The following is a 25,262-nucleotide window of genomic DNA, read 5'->3' on the forward strand; positions in this document are numbered from 1 at the left end:
ATTATATTTTAGACATTTAGAAATAAGATGGTTGGATTTTCATGCGATGGAAAACACTCCAAACATATCGTCCATTAATGAATCATAACTATAAATTAGATTCTATATAATTTTAGTATGATCATACTCTACATATTATGTAGTTAAAAGTTAGAATAAAATATTAATACAATACAAAAAATTAAAGCTTTAGAGGACAGTCCTTTATTTCACAGCTCTGTCCTTTACATTTATATATTTTATAAAATTGCCGTTTTGTCCTTTATTATTTTGTAATATCGACTATTGCTGTTTCACTAGGACGATCTTACCGGCGAACTTTGAGAAATTGGTTCTGTTTTCTGTTATAGAAATACTAGCGAGATCGAAGATCGAAAAAGTGTTAAATTTTTGGATATTCCACAGATAAAAATGTAATTTAAAAAATCGTTGAATTTTCCCTAGATGCATTGGGTAAATATTTTCAATAGGAAACAATATTAAGACCAATGAAAAAACTCAATTATTATTAGACACATAAGAAGCATGCATTTATACCAAATTCAACTTTATACAATTTTTAAAAAGATCATTCTTGTGAAAAATATTAAAATTAATATCATTTAAATTTCAATAATGTGTAATTAATGATTGCTTAATTTTGTATGATAACATTTTCAATGATTTAAGTTAAAAAACGATCCTTTATATGTATGTATGTATTTTATTTTCTCAAAAAAAAATATGGTCATTGTACATAATTTAAAATCAAAAATTTAAAGAAATTCCTGGAAATTAATTCAATAAAAATCGTAAAATTCTGTTGGAATAGAACACGGCTAATAGTAGTTTCGAAAATCAACATTAAAATAATCCCAAAAGCGAGCTTAAATTGATTTGAATGGTCGCCGTCTCGGAATTTCGTCGACCCGGGAAATCTCGGGAATTTCCAAGAAAACCCGAGACTACCGGGCGGTCAAATTTAACGACTCGTACAACAAATTACAGCACCACCTCACACTTAATTAAATCTCAGGTCTCGTCTCGCGGGATTTCCCCGAGAAGAAAGGATTAGCAGTTTCGCCGCGAAAAACGCTATTCACCTTCGTAATCGAGTTTTGCGGCATCAAATTTAGAGGTCCCGAGGGACGCGTGGGTTCAGACCCCGAGAAGATTAAGGACGAACGAAATTGCTCTTCCTCTACTTCTTACACACGACACAATCGAGTCTATCAAGCGACCGATTACCCAGCACTTGCTATTACATACTTACGACACATCACTCATCGCCTCACTTCCGAACACACTTTGACCTACAATTGACGCTAATGTGTGCCAATTTTCAATTTCTATTAAATATATATTATACCTATGTATGTATATACATATATATGCTCATATGTTCATATGTATGTATGTATGTATGTACCTACGGTTGGAAATTATCGATGTGTTACTACAATGGCTGGTTCGGTTTAGTTCGCCTCTTGTGACTCATTCGAGGCAACATGGCTACTGCTGGGTAACAATTTAATCAGGAATCATGTCGAGGAAACCCTTCGATTACGCCCGATTGTACTCTCCCTGGCTTCTAAGCTTTCAATATAATTTTGAATTGAAAAATGAGTACTTACACACATATAACAAACCGAAATTACTGCATAAAAGACAAAATCTATTGTGTTCTATTATAATATAATACATATAAAAAGTATCATTTTGTAACAATACACATGTAATACACACAGGCCGTCCTAGTATAGATGTACATGTCTATGTAAAAAAACAAAATAAATAAATTCATTGTAAAATGTCATGTTGAATCAATAACACTGTTCGACACGAAATATGGTTCAGAGACGAGATATGACTTTTCTTATACATATACATATCTATGCCCAGTAAACACGAATCTCGTAATAAAAAATGTTGATTGGCTCGAGATTCGGAGATATATGTATGTGTTTTTTAAATCGCGCGATTTTTCTATATCTTGGTGTTGTTCGGTTGATGTCTCAAAATCTGTCAATTTTCAAAATACTAGTACGAGCTTTTAGCTCGAAATTTTACCGATTTAAAATTCAGCACACTTCCAATTAACCCTTTTAAACGAAAACTAAAAATAATGTGGCCAGTATATTATCCCAATAAACATATTTCAATAGAAAATACTCAATATAGAATAGTATTAACAGTGGGAAAAAATCCCAAGTGAAAATACGTACTTTTGACTTTTGATTTGAACTGGACAACTACTTAGAGAGATTTGAAAGCTCAACAGTACTACAAATGAAAGATAAAATACCCGATTATAGATTCCAATATTCATTTTGAACAGAAAATTGACAGATTTTGGGACATCGACCGAACAACACCAAGATATAGAAAAATCGCGCGATTTAAAAAACACATACATATGTACATATATCTCCGAATCTCGAGCCAATCAACATTTTTTATTACCAGATTCGTGTTTACTGGGCATAGTTCTATAAGAAAAGTCATTTGTCGAACAGTGTAATCAATTGACCCGTTGGGGTCCACTTGTTAGGCTTTCCCGGTATATGTGTATAATTTATATGTAAATAAAATTAGAAAAAAAATATTGCTTCGTTATGATTATACATGTATACACCTTAATTTTTCTGATTTTATTTTTTATTTTTGGTATTCCAACAAATATATTATATTATGTATAAGTATCAATGTAAGAATCGCATAGTCTTCATATATTTAGGCACAAAAAATATTATTTTAATAAAAAAATTGATTGAGATTCTTCTTCTAGTTCAAACACATATAAAGTAAAAATTGAGAAGCGGTGGTTGGTGGTGTTTGTTAAAAACGGATTCTGTTTGATTTTGGGTGTCGCGAGCAAACATAGGAAGGTCGCACGCTCGCATACGTTAATCGTGGCCGCGCATAAACGAGACATTTCCCGGGAAAATCAGCATCGGGTTTATCCGGGCATTCGGTGCATTCCCTAATACTCCGGATTTAATATTCCGCCTCGTAAATTTTACACTGTGATATATTCTAAATGCAACAATCGTCGGCTAATGAACGCACAACAGAGCTGGTGCGACTGATTTAACATTTTGCATGTAATTAAACTCATAATTCACAACGCTTTTAGAAGTACATTGTGCATATGTATGTGCAGAGCGGCCCACGACTTCCCAAACTTCCCACTTTCAAAAGTGAACGAACCGTACATACATATGAACATATGTACATTCAGACGTAAGAACATTTGTTTGTGTTTGTGTGTGTGTGTGTGTGTTGTTATCTTAAAGCGAAATCTTGTTTCGTGGCGTCTTAAAGCATCATCAATCATTTGCGCAAATCGTTTCCAAAGTATGTAAATATTTTACTTCCAAATTACTTGTTTAATGACTTTAGCACGCTTCAATGACAACAAAAAATAGAACACACAAACAGAAGTGTAATTTTTTTGACGTTGAGAAAACTTTTCAAAATTATTCTGAGAGCTATTTAATTTGATAAGAAGATAATGATAAACACTAGAGTTGTCCTCATTTTTGATCGATGTATAAAATAAAAAAAATAAATATTAAAAACTGTACCACGACCATCGATAGGGAGCCAATTTTTTGAAGAATTTTTATGCTTTTCTCATCAACCCTAAAGTGAGGCTTTCATCAATCGACTTGCACTTATATTTTTTCTACTCAAGCGAGGACCATTCCAATAAACAAATTTCTATAATTTAGCAGTTTCTTTTAATTTAATATTACATATGTAAGTATAATATGTTTTGCCTTGTGAAACGTCCTCTCTGTGCGAAACGCAAGGTGATACGCGATATATCCTCAATATACCCAATATTTAATTGTCATAATTCTTTATCAACTCAAAATAAAATAAAACTATATCGGGCACTCATACTACCTTAGCTGCATATGGAATAACGTCTCCAATACTGAAAAAAATCCCTAAAAATAATTTATAATACACATGATGAAACTAAAGCTCAGAAATAATATTCCGTTAGTCACAGACATTGCTAACAAACTCACCAGTAGATTCTATGACAGAATCACTAATAATACACTGTGAAATGTCTCGGTGATTACAACAAGATATCTACATATACCCAGTGGTGTATTGCGAAATTAAAAGCACCAGGTCGGTGTTTAATTTTTATGATCCCCCCCCCCACTTTTTTCGTCACTTAAAAAATATGTATCCTAATATTGATAGTACAAATATTTATAATAAATAAAATGCTAATTAACTTGAAAAGTCAATCAAAGTGGTCTGAGTAAGGCTTATTATTTTTTGCAATATGCAATCATATACAGTTATGAAAATTTTGTTAGATGATTCGATTTCGGCATCATTCGGTGTCTATAATTTTTTTAATGGACTGTCTTTGGGCTGTTTTTTAAATTTTTGAGTGAGGATACGGTTGTAGTCACCAAATGTTAAAACCAGAGTCTGCTTACAATATTTGGTATCCAAAATTTTATATGAAATATAAGCAAAAATATTTTTTTATTGTGCTCAAACATCAAATTTGGCGACCTATGGCGACCTGGCCCGACTACACCACTGCATATACTTTTCTGTTATAATTCAGTTTAGTTGATCACCTAAACACAATCTGCTTTAAATCGTCGAATTTAGTTAATATTATGTATTATTATTGGTTTTTAAGCTTTCTTTCCTATTATGCCATATATACTAAAACAAGATAATATTAATAACAAAACAAAAATAATTACTAACAAAAAAAATATGTAAAATAGATTTTTTAACAATAAAAATCAAAAACAGAAGGTTTTTTTTGTCATAATATAACATTACATCAGTTATTAAAATACAAATTTTCGAAATTTTAATTCACATGATGTGCACAAATGCCTTTTTACAAGGTATTCTAGGCTTTGATTCACTATCTTCGAGAAGAAATATTGCCATTTCAAAATATTTCTTTGTAGTATTAAAGGGAAGGACAAACTTTCGATTTTATCGGAACTTAAATTTTGGGCGCCTGAATGCGGTAGAGCTTTGCGTCATCGTTTACTTTTCCAACCTATTGCTGCGAAAACGTCTGCTTTCAATATCTCTTATAAAGGCTATATCCCTTATATATCCCTTATATAATATCCCTTATAAAGGCTATCCGGTTCCTTAATGTCATAGGTGAACATTTGGACCTGTTTGATTGTCAAGTTGATGAACTGGTCAGTTTCATGAAATTCAACACGAGTCTATTTGAATGAGATGCATGATTGCCAATTTTTATTGTTTTTTTTTTCTTGTAAGACTGGTGTGACCTGTCAGGTCACATTGGTCATTATTTTTTAATATAATATAATAATTTATATAATATTTTTAATTTTAATAATATAATATTTTTAATTTTAATATAATAATAAATCAAATATAAATACATTTTGACTCCCAGAATGATTAACAACAGCATGGGTAAGCAACCGGTTTAATATTAGACTGACATTCTGTAAATTTCACACAAATTATTACCGAAAATTCTCGAAACAAAATCCAAAATTACAGCCTGAAGATTTCAATCATTCCCTCCAATGGGCGGTTGTAAAAAATCTTGAAAATTGTGAACACAAGGAAACCGAAAAGGTTACGAGCGAGACATAATATGTATTACAGGAGCATTCCGGTAGCTTTACGGCCACATTAGCTAACGCGTTCATTGTTGTATGGACGCGCGATGCTTCTGGCTCGTAAACTTTTATTTTTGGGCACATACAGCTTACATACATACATATAGGTACATATATTACGGACATACATATGTATGTATGTCCGTTCGTGTACTTTAAAATGCACACGTGTACATTGCCGCGTTGTAAACGAGTCTACAATATTTGCGATTCGAAATCACCGAACGAACACAAGCAAACATTTACCGAAGTTGACTCGCACTTACTTTATTATTACTCCAAGAGCTTATCCGCGAATAGAAAGAATGAAAAGTACCGTGAAAACATGGTCAGGTATCGATTCTATAGATATGTAGATACAAATCTATCAAAATTTCAAGATAAAGTTAAGTATATATTTGTAGTATGCGCATCCGTGTTTGTAAGCTCTTTGGAAGTTGGGGAAAAGGGTTGCGAAATGGGGGGGCTTCTTCTCGGACTATTGAGGATTAATCTGAAGTGGATAGGGACGATTTCAGCGGGCTGAAATAAAGCCGACGAAGCGGACAATGATCACGCTCCTGAGATATAGCAAGCAGTGTGTGCAAACTGCCTGTGCAAATTTACATTGGCGCGTGTGTGCCTAACCGATATAGTAATCCGGCCGAAATCCAATTAGCAGATACGGACACAAATGTATGCCTAGAAATCTGCAAACGCTCCTTATTGTATGTACATAATTCTGAGATCACTGCATATATGTATGTATGTATGTAGTTACATATGTATATAATTTTAAGTGATTTTTCCATCACTAGGAGACGCAAACCGTGACTTTATTCCACAGGTGTTGTTTTCACGCTACATATTGCCGGAAAATTTCCTTAATTAACCCTTTGAATGCTGACCAAATCCGATCGGCGTTTTGCCAACAAGTCCATAAGCCGTTAAAATTGTATACGCCGATAGGCGTTGTATTTTGAGTATGTAAAAAATAAACAAGAATGCTAGCCGCTAAGCCTTTCTAGGTAGCATTGAAAAAAAATTACGTTGTGTGCATAAGAATTTCAGTAACCAATACTAAGTTTCAGTTCGATAGGACTAACGATGTTCAAAAAATCCCCAAAATACACAGACACACACACATTTTTCTAGATCATAAGATATGATCAGTGATCGATTCTGAGTCCCAAAGGCGACTGAAAAGGGTTAATTTCCCACATATTTTGCTGATAGTAAATGAAAAAAATTTCAGTTTGATTCAGTTAGTGGCTTGGGAGATAATTGAATTCAAAAACTTCAAAAAAAAGGACACCTGTAAGGGGAGGTACCATTTCCAGACAACTTAATTTTTTTTTAAAAATTCACGCAGTATCGATAAGAATTTTAGTGACCGATACTAAGTTTCAGTTCGATAGGACTAACAGTGCACATTTTTTCTAGACCATGAAAACGTGATGATCGATTCTGAGTCCGAATCAGTCAAAATCTCGAGTTTGAATTTTCGCATGATCACAAAACTTCATCTATTGTTAGTACGTACATAGAAAGTAAAAATGCATTGAACATGGGTCGTGTAATCCGTGTAGTTCGTGTCGTGTAATCCATGGGTCGTGTAGTTCATTTGGTGATGGGACCAGTTCAAAATAAAGGAAAGTAAAACTAAAGAAAGGAATGGTTTTAACCCTTTGAATGCTGATCGTCATTTTGCCAACAAGTCCATCAGCCTGATATACGCCGATAGGCGTTGTATTTTGAGTATGTAAAAAAATAAACAGGAATACTAGCCGCTAAGCCTTTTCAGGTAGCATTGAAAAAAAATGCATTGAACATGGGCCGTGTTATCTGTATTATAAATACTGGTTTACACCGGAATTTCTGAATGTATAACCATAGCAGAATTTCTCGATGGAAATCTCTAACTGCTGAGTATTTTAGATTGTGAGCATTACATTTTAACAACAATGAAGAAGATGAAACTAGTTTTGGAAAAATGCATTCATTAATAGACTTCTTTTGTTTATTTTATATCGTTGCAAGATATTTTAGAGAGTCTAAACACACCTTTACAAAACTCAAAATCTTCGGTGGCAGTTATCTAGGGTTTGTTTGGATTAGCTATAATTTTTATACCCGATTTCTATTGGATTTCTAAATAATTCTAGTTCGAAATTTTGTCGAAATTTTCAGCGTGGTGTGCTGTCAACATAAAAGACGTCAGCACTCAAAGGGTTAAGATATTAATTCTTGAAATGACCGGTACTATTGATTTTTGAGACACGTTCTGAATAAAAGGCGATTGGAAATGTGTAGGCTTTAAAGGAAATACACATGTAGAAGGAGGCTGCCAAAAGTGCGCATGTGAAAACTCGTTCCGGATGGAACAAAATCTTTGGATTATAATACGTGTATGCAAAAAGGTATGTACATATGTAGGTTTTTATAATAAATCACAACATTGTTTTGCATGTAAGCGATAGGTCCGGATGTAGGCTGTTTATCTTTTTCGCGATTCGATTTAATCTGTAGCCAAAGTGCTGACGTCACAGAGCAAGCGAAAGCGAAAGGAAGGGATTCAGCAAGATTTGAGAGTTGGTGAAAAGGCCGAAATAAATTCAGGAAACCTTGTACCATTTTGCCCGATACGACACTAAATATCTTTGAAATTTCTCAGATACCAGTGGTTTGTATCAAAATGGTTTATTTATCGAAATACATTGAATTCCCCAGTCGCCTCTCTATATAAAAGGGACACGTGTCGACTTCAAAGTCGTCTACGTCACCTGGCAAATTTCAAATAGGCACGCTTTTATTGCTAGGCATATTCGTTATGTTATTTCAAAATTCTATTCTAATAATAATTTTGGCAATTATTCAAAATTTGAGTGCCAGCGTCATAAATTTTCCTATGTCAATTACATATGTACATCAAAATTAATCAATTCTGATTTTAAAGTCAATATTCATTCAATTATTAACAGCTTCAAATGTGCTATTTTAAATATTTTAATATTTCAATGATTATACAATATGTACATGTGGAAAATGCATGCATAGCTAGTGGTGATATAAGATTAAATTTTACAATACATATATGTAAAATATGTGTGTAATAAACTTACCATTTACGATGTCGCAGAAAATGTTTTCAATTTGCTTCAATATAATATAATATTTTGGATCTGCAAGTGAAGAAAAGTGTACGGTTAGTAGGAAACGTAAAGTTTATTCACATTTGATTTAAAATTGCCGGGAAAAAATGAATATATTATACAAAGTGATTTTTTCGCCTGCGTCAGAAACTGCGCAGTGGTAGTTGTGTGCTGAAATTTTGCATCACAAAGACGAGACTCTTTTAAATTTCAATTTAAGCGAATTTGCATTTTTAATGTGGGATTTGAATGATAAATTAATACGCCAATTGCTGAAAGGCTTTCGTGCGTATTTTAATTTTTTTTGCAACGGCAATTAAACGCAAATTTCAGCGTAATTACTAATGCAAAATGCGCTTATCTATATATTGTATATATCTATCTGTGTGGGATGAAATTTGTTTTTCGAATATTTGACTAGTTTTGAACGCGGAGATTTTTCACGTATTTTGCATGTGACTGTTTTACAATTCAAATATGTGACAGCTATAGAAAATTGAACACCTTCACACATTTTTTGAATAATCATTCACCCCACCCCCCCCCCCTTCCCACCCCTCCTCCTATAGGTCTTGGTGACCCGTAGACGAGCCACCGTTTGAGAGTCGTGTCTCTTTCTCTTTCACTGTTTGTTTTGCCCCGCGGAGATCGATCACCGTAAACAGCATTATCTCTTCTTGTTCTGGCGCGCTCTTCTCAGAATCCTATTTATTATTCATGTGGGTCTGTTGACGTTTGCAAACAATGTCACGGTATGTGGGTGACTTGTCGGGCTGGCTCATGATGGAGTCATGAGTGCCACGGGACAAACCTAGACTAGTTCCTTACGAATTCGGTTTGAATTATTAAGCCTACCAAAGAAACGTCTCAATCTTGATGAAAGACCACATATAATTGGATGTGGTGGAACTATTTATGACTAACCAACGTAGTTTGGGCTAAAAAAAATTGTTTCAGTTAAATTTTGATTAGATTTTCAATGTTAATCCGTCAATGCTTTAAAGTTATAAAATTCCTTCATTCAACTATTTCAACAATTTTTATTTTTTCGCTTACTACGAACACTATTAGACATAGTATGAACAGCGACACTTCTTCGACTTTGTCGCAGCGACATTGTCGAGACTATGAACAAGGCCTTACTTAATTATATTCACAATACATCTTATATGTATTTTAATAGCTGATCATTGTCCATTTTACAATTTCAATTTAATTTTGTTAGTAATCATAGTATTATATTATTGTAATGTTAATGTACAGCATAATAGGAAAAATAGCTCAAAAACCTACATATTTACAATTATTATAAATGCTCATAATACATGTAATACATAATATTAATTAAATACTCTCTAAAGTCGACGAATACTATTGTTAGTTTTGTTTTTGTTTTTGCCTATCGTTATACATATGTATGTGATTTCCTGTATCTATTCGTTATGTCGAATGTAATACCAAATAAAAAATCACAAAATGAATACAGTACTATGTAATCTAAGGAATTATTCAAAACAAAAATTAGCAAAATGGACTAAGAGGTTTAATGTATGATATAAATGCTAAATAGTCCAGACTGTGTAAGCTAGTTGATTATAATAAAATGGCGAAGTTTAATCCAATTTCTACTTGAAATCACGTGACGATGAAGTTGGCAATGTCTGCTTTTTAAACGACTCTTTGTGAATGTACTTTGGTACATCAATATTTGCTGCCCTGTCCGAAGATACATACTTTGTATTACTTACATGTACGTCCTATATGTACATACCCTGTTTGTACGAAACATCTGCATATAATAAAGGGACGAACTTCCCATCAAATGCACGAATAATATAGATTTTTTTGAAGTGAAACTCGACCGAATTTTTCCACTCGAATACAGAATTGTTTCGTCGAGAGTGTCGAGTTGCTTTGAATACATTATGGTAAGTTGGAAATGCAATACTTACGAGCATGCATGTACGTAAGTATGTACAGTGTTGTTGTGTCACTTAACACAAAAGTGTAATTTTTCCAACATTCGTCACAAGACCGAAACGAATTTTGATTATGTCCGCGTAACTATAACGGTTTCTGTTTTAATAAGTCACGTGTTTACCTACATATATGGATGTGTTGACGATTTATGTGTTGTGTGGTTTTGATTTTTTTCTCTTTTGTTTTGATTCGTGGCGCATTATTTATGGTCTGTGGGAAAAAATAAACACCTTTTATACGCGTCGTTATGGATGATGTGTACACGCCCACTGTCTAAAAAAGACCACCCTATATCTGGCTCATTATTCGGTCTACAACTATACATATGTACATATATTACATATATATTTACTAATGGCATGTTGCTGTCACTCTATCCTATCATTTGTCATTACTTTTTGACTTTATTTTCAAGAAGTGAAACCTAATTTGCGTTATAAATACATACGTAAGCTCCAATAATTTTTTTTGAGTTTAAAAAGTGTGTATTTCATCATATTTTTTTCTACGTTAAAGTATTAAATTTGACGTAAGAACCCCCCTATTTGTTGAAAATATGAGTAATTTATCCACATCAAAGTTATGTTTGTAAATTACCCAGGCTTACAAAATTGAACAAACTTGCATTTAACTGCACCGGTTTGTGGATTTTTGCGCTTGTGTGCAAGGCGTCTTTAGCACCTGTAAAAATATTCAAACTGTACACAGTAAAATAGAAAAAAAAATTAAATCAAAATGCACAATTTGATACAAAAAGAAATGCAATAAAAATAAAAATACATAAAGGAAAACAAACAATTTATGAAATTATAATAATTCAAAATTACTATATTTTTTCGACTTTTTTTATAATGGATTCGACTCTGATTGTACATATCTATTCATATGTATTTACATTAGTTTGAATTGAATGTATCTATACATATTTACATACATTAGTTACATTGGTTTGAAGAGCAATGGTAAAATATTAAGAATTCTCAATCTTCCGTAACTCCATTGCATTTTATAAAAGTGGATTTTTGTCTCTCACAGGGTATCTACCTACATACTACATACATACATGTCTCATAGTTAGATACTCTACGAGAGACAAACCCCTCGACTTCGTTCCTGAAAGTCTATTATCGGACAATGTTTTGAGACGTATTGATAAAAAAACGTTGTTACATATTAAGTGAAATAAATGGCCAAATCACGAAATAACACGTTTCCCTTCACCTTCTCCTCTCCTCCCTTCAGTTCAAACTTAAGGCGAAAACAGACAGCGGTGAATGTGGGACGTGGTTTTTTTTCAGATAGTTATTAACATATAGAAAAAAAGTGACGTTCATGAGATAGTCCTTTTAAAACGATACATTCGACCTGCATATGTCATTGAAATTGTATGGTAGTATTTATCCTTGCTTGACAGTGATCAATAACAAAACGACCCTTTGGAACATTTTTGGTAAAATTGTATACTTGCTTGACAGTGATCGATAACGAATATGGGATAACAGTCAAGCAAGGATAAATACTACTATACAATTTCAACGACATACATAGGTCGAATGTATCGTTTTGGAAGGACTATCTCATGAACGCCACATTTTTTCTATATGTTTAAAACTATCTGAAAAAAAACCACGTCCCACATTCACCGCTGTCTGATTTCGCCCTTAAGTGCAAGGGGAGAGAAATCACAACTGGAGTTATTCGACCAATTTTACATAATTTTTCGTGAATAAAGTATTGGCAGACAGCAGCCTGTGAAAATCTGCTGAAGATTTGTTTGCAAACAAATATCTAAATATGTCACTATCTATCTATGGTTGAAAATTTTCATTCGTCGAAACATTTACTTAGCTGTTTGGGTATTTTAAAAATAAAATATATAGTAAAGTGTGCAATATATTTGTTCATATAAAATAAAAATGAAAAATGTCCTTATCCGAACGAAGCCACACATTCGGATTAGAGCGCGTCATCCGATTGAGATCGTTAGTGGAATGAAAAAAAGCAAATTTCTTTGAACGATGCGCTGAAAAGTCAGCTGAAAAGGCGACACTGTGCCGTTTATTTTCCTCAGAGAGTTATTAAATTTTTAAACTCAATAGTGTTTTAATTGCGGCAGAATGCGACCCTGCATTTATCCCGCGAGTTCGCTCGGTAACGACCTGTTTTATATCGCAAGCGAAGCTCCATGAGTCTTTGTATGTATGTATTTACATACACATACATATACATATGTGTATGTATCTTTACGGCATGTATTTTTTCCAACCTAACCCGTTTCATGTGTGTCACGAGTGTCGCGATATTGTATCCTTTGAGGGCAAGAAGTGGCCGCAAAAACACGACTTTGTGCCAGCCCTTATGAAATTACTGAAGGGAACTTCGGGCTATTGTGTACATAAATACACACATACATACATACATACGTTATACATACACATATTCATACAAATGTGTATTGAACTCTAGAAACTGTAAAAACATTTTTTTTAATCTATAAACTCATGCAAACTCATCTATAAACTCAAACTCATATTTTATGGGAATATATTATATTATATGTATGTATGTACATATATAAAAAGTTTAATGTTCATACACAATACTTACATACTTAGCGAGAGAAATAAAATGTGACTATCTCATCAATCGCCATAATATGTTTAATTATGTGGCGTTTTATTTTATTGCTTAATAAAATACGTAACGACTTACGTGTGATTGCTAGGCTTTTGAATAGGTACATGGTATATGCAGGTATGTGTTTTTTATCGATATGTTAAATTAACTCTTTGTATGTTTGATTGCGAACGAGTGGCTATAAAACGATTAGGATAATTGAATTTTTTTTCTGAACTAGTCGAATTGTCCGGCATTGCTAAGGAAGGTGAAAGTGAAAGAGAGGAAAATATTGAAATTTTTCATAAAATTTTGTAGCCTAATATCTAAATTAAAATACAATAAAATAGCCTATTGAAGTGAGCGCTCATTTGCGTTTATTATATGTTTTTTTGTGTACTCTCGATTATCCGGGTTGCACTATTTGGTGGTTCTAAATAATTGAAAACTGTAGATTTACATAGGACACAAACACATGAAAAACAAAAGCCTTATACATATATGTATGTACATATACATAATAAGATGAACGCTTTACCTATGAAGGAAAGAGTGTTCCGAACCGGGGTCAAGTAAGACCCCAGTATTTTTTTTTTTTATCAAAATACAGCTTTTCTTAATACAAATGGGTTCAATAAATAAATATATACATATATATATTATTATTAATCATTTTATACATCAACATAAAAAGTTTTAGTCCTATAGCATGTTTTTGACTTTTGTATTAAATAATAACGACAAGCCAACAGGCGACTCCATGATTCAATAGTCCTGCGCCAAAAGCGACGAACACAATAGCTTACGAAAATATAGCTGTCTCTTTCTCTCGCATTGATTCATCGATCAACAAGAATATGCAAGCGAACAGTCAAAAACATGACTTATCGCTACCGCCTTTAAATCATACTTTGGAACGTAGAAATGTATAAATGTATTTTTTTACGATGTACCCCTTTTCTTAATCATACAAAATCTATTAAAATAAATTTCTTATTCTAGCTCATTCTAGGAATACATGAAATATTGGGTGTATAGCTTTGAAAATACACCACTTCGGCGAGGGAGGGTTAAATAAATTCTTTAACACATATTTAACGGTCAGAGGCTCAGGACTAAGAGCGACTAGGTTGAAGTATTCGAATATTTAGCAAAGTGAGTGTTAAACTTTTTGGCTTACCGTACATATAATTTTAGTGGGGTATATCGAAGCGTAAAATACGTTTGATTAATGGATGCGAGTACTTATCTGACACGAGCGTTTGTCCTTGGGTATATATTTAATGGAAAAGACCGTATGGGGTCTGTATAAATTCAACGTTATAATGGATTCAATGTAAATACGAATGATGCATGTTGAAGTTGAGAAATTAAATAATATTTAGTGATCCTCCACTTCCTCAATGTCAGTCAGTCGGTTGTCGATGGCTGATTGTCGAGAATACGAAACGTCAAACAAGCGAGCGCAGCGTGTGACATCTCCGGAAACGTTGCTGGTGAATTTCAAAGTACGCACATACAACACAAGGAACAAAAAATCCAACCAAAAAGAATGTGCACATTCAGAGAATGAAATCTGATAAAATTGTATTGTTGCTGGGAAACTTTTGACGCGTTCAATTCGCAGGTACATTGTCGCCATTCACAGGTGTACAATGGCGAGTTGACAAAATAAAGGCAAGTATGAAAAGATAAACACAAAGGACCCCAAACCGCTTACGCGTATTTAAAAAGTCCCCCCCCCACTTGAGGGTTTTGAAAAGGTGTGTCAAAAACTAACAAAGGACCCCACGATGACGACTTTTTTTCACATTTTTATATTTTTATACTGTGGTGTTGCGAGAAGTGTCATATTTTATTCGTCAATTGTATAATACAATAACAAAAGTGTCAACGGCGGATGTAACGGTAACGAATTAAACGAAAGTTAATATTTTTTGAGCTTGAATTTGGCAATTTGATACTCTTGAAAACTATTTGTCTCTTATACCGAGTTGACACGATACGAGTTCACTCAAACCGAATCCGCTAATTTGTTGCTAAATAAAAGCGAATGTGTATCCTACGGTGAAACTATTATGAAGCGATTATATCCTTCTTGTATTGACGATTCCACAATGGTAGAAACTCTTTTAGATTCGGATGAAGATGAAACATTTGTGTGTTTGACGATGAATGAAGGATTAAATAAGGAGTTACCAAAGACAAATATACAAAATAACGTAAACGAAAATAACATCGACTTTAAAAAAATAAATTAAAATATACATGCTGACAGGATAAAAAACCGATAATTAAAAAAATATATTTTTCGTCCCTTTTAACAATAAAACCAACTTCGACCGAAACTGAAAGAGTTTTTTACATTGCTGGAAATTTTTTTACCAAATCTAGAAATAGGCTTTCGAATTCTCATTTAAATATTTTAGTATTCTTAAGAAGCTACTTTAAATAAGTTTACTTTTATAATTACATTTTTTTCAGTCAATAGATATATTATGTATTGCTTACTTTTTTATATTTTGTAAATAAATAAAAAAAAACTATTAATAAAAAATATATTAAATTGAAAAAAAATGTTTTTTACATGTGTCCCGGAATCCTGGGAACGATCCCGGGCTCCGTGCCGTGTCCCGTGAATTGAAAAAGTCTGGGAAATCAGAAACCCTAATACCTATGTACTTCAAAATGTCATTGACTATCAAATGTCTGTGAATATTAAAGAATTTACGGTGCATTTGGGTGAACGAAAGTTTTGGCATAGAATACATTGAATAAAAATTGTGCATCAAATCCAAAGTATGGAATATTACATGTTCGGAATAAGTAGGAGAAACAGAAAGCGAAAAATACAGGTGAGAGAATGAAATGGCAGTGTGGCTAAGAAGAAAGACTAAGGTGAATAATAGAAGTGCTCAAATGCAATTTTTTTTAGATTTTCACTCTCATTATTGAAATATCGAAATTTTCTTATATTCAAAATACCGGAAGATCTTAAGAAAGCAATAGTAAAATGCTGCGAGTAAGATACAAAGTATGTAAGAGGCCTTTATCCAGCAGTGGATGTTGAATGATGACATAATATGTTTGTATAATAAGCATTAAATTAAACAGCACTATAGTACATAAATTTAGTCAACGATTACGTCACTGCTCAAAATGTTGAAATATTTCATATATTTTGAGGAAAAAAAAAGTACATATGTACACACATAGGTGTAGGATGTGATTGAGAGCTTTGAACACAATCTCAGAATGACAAATAATTTTAGACATGCATTCATAATGTCGCGGCTAATAATTCAACGTTGCGCGTTCCTCGATCGAAAGAATAAACAGAAATCGCGGCCATTTTGTAGCCGGGCCGCCATAAATTTGATTTTGTTTGTGCGAAGAAACGCAGGTGTCGTTCGTCCCACATAAATTACTGTCGTAACGGAATCCTCACACCAACGACTCTGCTCGGCTCATCTTTCTTCATTCTTCATCCACGGCCCATCCTATGAATGTTTTTCGCCAGCCTCTTCCGTGAAAAATGCACAAAGCTTTATTCGCCGCTCGGAAAAACCGCGGAAAACGCCTCCATTTACGCCGTTTTTTTTAACGATCACGTCTACGCGTGACAAACGACGTTTCAACACACTATAAATCTTATTCAAGATTCGCTTAAGAATAACGTTAAATTATTTTCGAGCAAAGCTTACGTTTAATTGGATAAAAAAATAAAGTCAAAATCAGACGTTGACAAATTTCATACAGTAATATGAATTTGTTTTGACTCAACACAAGACAAAAATACATTTTTTCGGACATGGATTCAATTATTACTATCAGAAGAAAAGGCAAAAAATGTTCACGCAGTATAATTGCGTAGATTGGATTTTGAGATAGATACATAATATTGTACGAAATTAAATTAAATTTCAGAACAAACAAAAATGAAAAACTTTGTTGTTCCAGAATATTATTATTAGCTAATTAATTAAAGCGTAATTATACGTTTACAAGCACATAATTAAATTTTACAATGAAAATAAACGTCTGTGAATATCCAAGAAAATAAGCATATTATTATACATTATCGAATGAACTTGATTGAAAATTAATTAATTTTCATCTTCATTTCACGTCAATATTTTGCTAATATTATACATTATTGGAAATAAAATGTGATTTGAGGTATATGCATATTTAAAATAATACAAATTTTCTTAGTATTTCCTTATTGTAGCTATCGATCATATGCATGTATATACAGGCCCGGCTCAAGGGTATATAGTGCCATAGACAGATTGGTATCTGCACTTGGTATGTCTAAAAATGAATAAAATAAAATAAAAAACGGTTAAATATGAATAAATTCGGTATTGAAGACATTAATTTATATTCAACAATGAATTGAAGAATTTTATAGAGTGACATTTCTTCTTTCGAATATGATTGGTTAAGATATTTAATTTCGTGCTGCAGCAAATCCATCCCTGATATTTATGAGTCGTTGATATTTGACAGTCAACTCCTGCATACCTCGTAAATTATATTTTAAAATCAGTAATGTTACTTTGAGTTGAAAAACTAAGTTGAATATAAAATGTTTTATAAGTTCAAAGAAAGCCAAATTATATTTTTTTATTTTTTCAATTTAATAATCAAAAACGAAATACAGGGGCGCTTCGCAGCACCCCTTTTCTATGGCGCCTACATATGTACATATATTATATCTTCAAAAAATTTACACAGTAATGCATTTTAAGGTAGTTTGTTTAAAAAAATACCCAATTGTAATATGTATACATATATAATAAAAATAGTGCCTGTGTAATGATTAAAATATAATTCTTGAGAAAAAAGCCGGTAATTTTTAATTTTTGATTGCCACATTATTGAGTTTTTCGCGATACAGCTGCTTGATTATCTCTGATGATTTTTTTTAAACTGTCAGTCAGGGCGTGAACGTCCCAAACACGAACAGAATTTGTAATATGTCGATTCTGGCATTTCTCAATAGGCACTCTGAAGTGGGCTACCCGCTACAGTAAAACGACAACCGGTCAGGGGAACGACGCAACTGGCTCGCGAACTAAATAATATTATAATACAAAAATCATAAAACCATCAACATAGATTAAAACTATGTACAAGCCAAAGATTCAAGCCCAGGAATTGGAGTTTAGTAGAATTAAACTGCACCCCTAACCAAAATGTACACTTAATTCTCAGATGAATCAACGTTTAGAAACGTGTTGGTCATATTAATTCCGGTATTTGAGCATTTTAGGATTGCCGCTCTAGAAGGGCTTACCAACCCTTGCAATATCAAATGAAGCAAAAAGATTATACTGAAATGCATTCACAAGTCTATACATACATACATCCATGCGTATGTAGTTGCAGTTTGATAAATCGACAAGTGGATTTTGTCGAATTCGACAGGGAGGTTTCCTCTGGCTATTTCAAATGCAACAGGATTAAGATGGGGTAGAGGTTCTTAACAAGTGCTGCGTGCACTCATTAGGAGTTTGGGAAGGTTTTAAACAATCCACGCAATACTGAATTTATTAATTCATGCATAAGTAAATTTTAGAGATTTTCTATGTACGTAGTAACAATAGATGAAGTTTTGTGATCATGCGATAATTCGAACTCGTTTCATACGTATCTTAAAAATGATAATTATAAATTTGCATATACCTACATATGTATTTATTATTTTTATAATAATAATAACAATAATATGACCAATGTGACCTGACAGGTTGCCCCAAATAGTCACACCAGTCTTACAAAATAACAAAGAAAATGACAAAAAAAAAACCAATCATTCGTCTCATTCAAATAGATTTGTTTTTAATCTCACGAAACTGACCAGCTCATCAAAATGATAATTGAACAGGCCCAAATGTTATCACATTAAGGAACCGGAAAGCCTTTACAAGAGACGAGTTATTGAAAGCAGACGTTTCCGCAGGAATGAGTTTGAAAAGAAAATGTTGACGCAAAGCTCTACCACATTCAGGCGCCTAAAATTTAAATTCCAATAAAATCGAAGGGTTGTCAATTCTTCCCTTTAATACTCCAAAGAATTATTTGGAAATGGCAATAATTCTTCTCGAAGATAGTGAGTCAAAGCCTAGCATACCTTGTAAAAAGGCAGTGGTAAATTAATAGAGGTAATAATTATATTTCCTCATATAAAGGCATCTAAGAAACTTTTTTTGAACTCTTTCTATCAAGAGAGAGAATTTAACTGTAGTAGGACTCAAAATTCAGACCCAATCTCTAATATGCTCCAGACAAGCGAACAATAAAGCAACACCATGTAATATGTACAACATATGTAATTTCGAAATGGATCTATAAACCAGAAAATGCTAAGAGCCCATTATTGATGGGATTCGAAATTAATTCAAAAGGCGAAAATTTAAGATGCAAAAGGGGTTAAATTGAAAATGAAATTCTGTTCTGAATAATCGCGCATTTTAATGACACCCCACCCGGAGAAATAATAATGTGTATTATTTTACGGCATCGGCATTGTTTGAGAAGCGTAGGGCTCGTTGTGTGAGACCGCGGTGGCCTCAAACAATAGGGAACGACCCGACAATTATTTCCACATAAAATATACCTTGTTTTAAAAGCGTACGTACGTACGTATTTTCACACAGACCCTTTTCATTTTCGTACGCGCGTCCTGTCCTGGTTTCGTACTCAACTCCTGGCTCCATCTATGTACGTACGTACCTGGTACCATGGACCTGGTCTCACGGGTGGGCTTGTCTGAGCCAAGTTGGCTCAGAGTCCACCTGAGGGGAAGTTCATCTCGTGTCTTCGGTTCGTCTTGGGTTTGTTGGTGTTGCATTCTTGCGCGCCAAATGGAATTAGCTGGTGGTCGGATCGAGTCGTTCCACGCGCTATTTTCAGACATTTTATCGCTCCAAAGTCAAGTCTGCGAGTTACTGCTCTGACACTGCTCTGTTTACAGAGGCACGTCCGTGCTCGCCCAGGGGTACTAAACCTCTGTCCTTGGGTTAGTGCTCTCCTCAATTATGCACACACCACCAACACTCCGGATGCAGCATGTCTTACAAAGTGCATAACGTCTTATATGAACTTGAGCCATTCATTCACCAAGAAATATTTAGTTATTTATTAATTATTGTATAGTTTTGGAACATTGTGGCATTACAAGAAGAGCCCAATGCACCACAATGGCCTACATAATTTATTTATTTATTTTATTTTATACATACATATATACCAGGAAGGTCTTAGAGGTAACCCCAATGCAAACATTGCAGCATTTTTTTGTTTAATTATACAAGTCACTGAAAAACTCGCAAATTAACGAGACATCTATGAATTGTACATTAATTAATCTCAAATAGTGGTGACATAGTAGGTAGGAAGGATATTTAGCCAATTTTACCGGGAACCGTTTCAACAATGAAATCAGAGAAAATTGGCAAACTCTGATAGGAAACGATCGTCCTGGAGTCACAAATATCCAGATCTGACAAGCAGCACTACAGATATACTCAAAAAATTTCTTTTTCAATCGAGGTCAGCTCATGGGATCGAACCCGGCGCCTCTCGACGCTAAGCAGAAGCTAAACGACCGAGCTATGCTGCTGGCTAAGAAAACAAGAGAAAAAAATTAATACATAGAATAAAAGCAAAACGTGAGAAATAAGACTAAATAACACTATAAGTTAACTAAAAATACATATATATGAGATAATGAGAATTTATAAAGCAAAATTTTATAAAATATAGAGTGAAATAAGAAAAAGTAATAGGGGTTTAAACAATTAAAAACTGAATAATAGCAAGAGAGTGGCGAAAAGGGAAAAAACGATGGGAACAGTGTGGACAAATGCGCCAATGTGGACAATAGATGTCACCGAAAAATATGATGGAGTATTTTCAAACGATTATTTTCTATTACGATTATTTTTCACCATAGTAATGGCGGACTTCATTTCCATATATATTGGTGACCAAACCGAGCAAAATGGCAAAGCTTAAAAACGATCGGATAATAACCCAAATTTCGTCAGACGAAAAAATTGAAAGTGAAGTAAGAAGAGGCAAGTAAAAATGGGATAATATTTTTTTCACGATTGTAAAATAAATTACACAACATATGTCAAAACGATATTTAATGTCTCTTAAAAAAGACCCAATTGGGATCCGCCCGGCAAATCAAACATAAAATGGGTTGCCTGTAACAAAAATAAAATTTGATAGTGAACTTATTACAAAAACTAAACATTAAATATATTTTTTTTATATTTAATGTTCATCTGGATGCGGAAACAAACACATCGTAATATCTTAGCAGCCAACACTTATTTATTTAAGGTAAGGTTAGGTTAGATTAAGTTAAGGTTGGTGTTATTCATTTAAAATTAGGTTTTTAGGGTAAGTAGTAATAACTTTACTATCAAATTATATTTTTGTTATTGGCAACCCATTTGACGTTTGATTTGCGAAGCTTTGGAATTTAATAAATTGAATAGATTTAACACATTCAGATCCTCGGAATAACTTTAGAGGTATGCTAAGAGTGGTCAACATATTGAAGAAATGAAAGATACTCACTTAGCAATGATTAGACGAAAATCCTAGAATGATTCCAAAAGGAATGTAAAAATAATAAAATTGTATGGAGAAAGATGGAGAATAGAAGCGTGTTGAAGAAGCTTCATCCAACAAAGCTCTATTGATAGTGTTTCCTTTTTTTCATCTTAAGAATTCAATATATTGATCTTTTTGGCTGATGTTAACTTTGTGACCCCCCCCCCCCCCCATAAATGATTTAATCTAAATATTATAGTCTGTGTATTTAAAGTGAATATTTTTATGAAATTCAGCATAGATCGAAGACGTGAGAGCGGGTACTTAGTACGAATGCACACTTCCCGTTGAAAAGCATACATGCATAAATGCACATTCCAACTTTCTGAGAATTGATAAATTATTCTCGGGGTCTTTTTCCAGTGGCGTGCATCATCGGCTATTTCCGCCGGTCGAATTAGGAACAACCTGGTGTCGAAACGTTGTTTTTGGAAGGAAATCTGGTCTTGCATTAGCCGGAGATTGTTCGCGCGTCCATGACGTGCACGTATGCATCCGAAGATGGACTGCAGCTGCACAAATATCACCGCGGATAAGCCACAAGGCGTGGAATAAGCCTCTCGAAAAAACTTGAAAAAATACTAAGAATTAAATAGTTGTCCGCAGGGATTTTCATACCGTCGTAGCCGTAAAGTCCGGTTTTACGGCCGATTTGTGTAGATTTACCGCCGCGTTTAAAACTTTATTAAAAACACGAGCGGTTTATGTTTGTGCGAGATACATACATATTAAGTCGAGCGGACAAATTGAGCGGCATCAGCCAAAAGGTTAAAGAGAGTCAATATGCATAAGTACCGCATGATACAAGTGGATTTTATTCAGTAAACGATCCAAGATCGAACGATATAAAATTGTCTTTTGACATGTTTGGTAGATACGTTATTTTTTAGTGTTATAAATGGTCCATCGTAAAAATTCGTTCGTAAGTGAAGCCACTATGCAATTCTGCTGAAGCCACCAATCCATAAACAAAATAAGAGTAGAAATTGACAATATTAATTGACTGTTTTAAATCTAAAAGGATGATAGGAAATATAGGTATATTTTAATTCATGATTTGTTAGTATATATGTAGGTATATCTATGGTGGCCAAATCGTGGCTCTCGAGACATTCTTGGTTCTAAATCCCATTTATTTTAATTTTCTACAATTACAGCTTTATGGGGATACACCACAAATCTTTGGTAATTTGGAATCTTCGAAGAAATTCAATGTGAAATACTGAAATATGTTCGCACATTCTATGTGTGTAGTGCAATATTCAGTTATAATATAATATAATTATGGAGCATTAAGAGGGCTGTACACCCGAAACCTCAATTTTGTTGCCGTTCCTTTCTTCGATATATATGTATATATTGAGTGAATGTATATATTCAGTTAATGCGACAATATATATATATATATATATATATATATATATATATATATATATATATATATATATATATATATATATATATATATATATCATCATCATCATCATTTACAGCCATTCGCCATCCACTGCTGGATGAAGGCCTCTCCAACACGCTTCCACTCGTCTCTGTTTTGCGCAACACTCATCCATCTCATTCCGCACATTTTCCTAATTTCGTTCACCCATCTTCCTTGCGGTCTTCCTTTTACTCTTTTGCCTTCTCTCGGGTACCATTCAAGCACTTCTTTTGTCCACCTTTCGTCCATCCTCCTAGCTACGTGACCCGCCCATTGCCATTTCAATCTCTTCACTCTATCCACTATGTCCACTACCCTTGTCATATTTCTCACCCACGTGTTCCGCTTCCTGTCTTTCCTCGTTATGCCAAGCATACAGCGTTCCATACTTCTTTGAGTGCATTGGATTTTATTTTGCATCTTGGCGTTCAGTGTCCAAGTTTCACATCCATACGTCATCACTGGCAAAACGCATTGATCAAAGATCCTTTTCTTCAGGCAGAGTGGCATTTTTGATTTAAAAACAGCATTCATCCGTCCAAATGCACTCCACCCTAATTTCATACGTCTCTTTATCTCTTCATTTTTACTACCAGACATGTCAATTATTTGACCTAAATATAAATAATTATTTACTACTTCTACTGGTTTATCATCTAAGGGGATGCTATCAGGCATGCAATAACTATTGAACATTAGTTTAGTCTTATCTACGTTAATTTTTAATCCTACTTTTCTACTTTCCCTGTCCAGCTGTGTTAGTCTGATAAGTAGGTCAGCTGAATCACGAGCTACTAAAACTATATCGTCTGCGAACCGAAGGTGACTCAAAAAGCGACCATTGATGCTTACTCCGGCTGTATCCCAATCCAATTTCCTGAAAACTCCCTCAAGCACCGCATTGAATAACTTGGGCGAGATTGTATCTCCTTGTCTTACTCCTTTTCCTATGCTAAATCTATCTGTACCTGAAAAAATTTTAACCGAAGCTGTGGCATTCTTATATATTGCAGCTAACAGTCCCACATAGGGTTCCGGCACTCCCTGTGTTTTTAGAGCGTTAAGTACTGCATTATGACTAACTGTATCGAAGGCTTTCTCATAATCGACGAAACCTAGGCACAATGGCCGTTGATATTCGTTGGCGCGCTCGATTAGTTCGCCAACTACTTGGAGGTGGTCCATTGTGCTGAAATTTGCCCTAAACCCTGCCTGCTCTATAGGTTGGTTCTCGTCGAGGATATTCTTCAGCCTTTCTGTAATAACCTTCGTGAAGAGCTTGTAGACCGCTGAAAGTAGACTAATGGGTCGGTAGTTCTTGATATCGCTTTTGTCGCCTTTTTTGTGTATTAAAATGATAGTTGCGTTATTCCATCCTTCTGGTATAGCTTGGTTCTGGATGCATTTGCTGAAAAGCCTAGCTAAGATATTAATTAGGGGGGGGCCGCCACATTTTAGTAAGTCAATGGGAATATTATCTTCCCCTGGGGATTTACCGTTCTTTGCAGTTTTTAGCGCGGCCTCTACTTCGCTAGGCAATACTGCAGGAACCCTTTGGCCGTGTGTCGATTCCAGAGCGGGGAATTGGCCGTTGTCGTTCTCGTATAGTTTTGCATAGAACGTGTAAACTCTGTCTATGATTTCTTCTCTATTCCTAGTTATTACTCCGCTCTCTGATCTGATTGCGATCATTTGGTTTTTGCCTAAGAAAAGATCCTGTTTGCACTTTTTCAGGCTACGGTTATTCTTAATGGTATTTTCTATTAGCTTGCTGTTAAAATCCCTGACATCCCTGACTATTCTCTTTTTAATTTC

This window comes from Arctopsyche grandis, chromosome 5 (genome assembly GCF_051622035.1).
Source record: "Arctopsyche grandis isolate Sample6627 chromosome 5, ASM5162203v2, whole genome shotgun sequence".
Classification (NCBI taxonomy): Eukaryota; Metazoa; Arthropoda; class Insecta; order Trichoptera; family Hydropsychidae; genus Arctopsyche; species Arctopsyche grandis.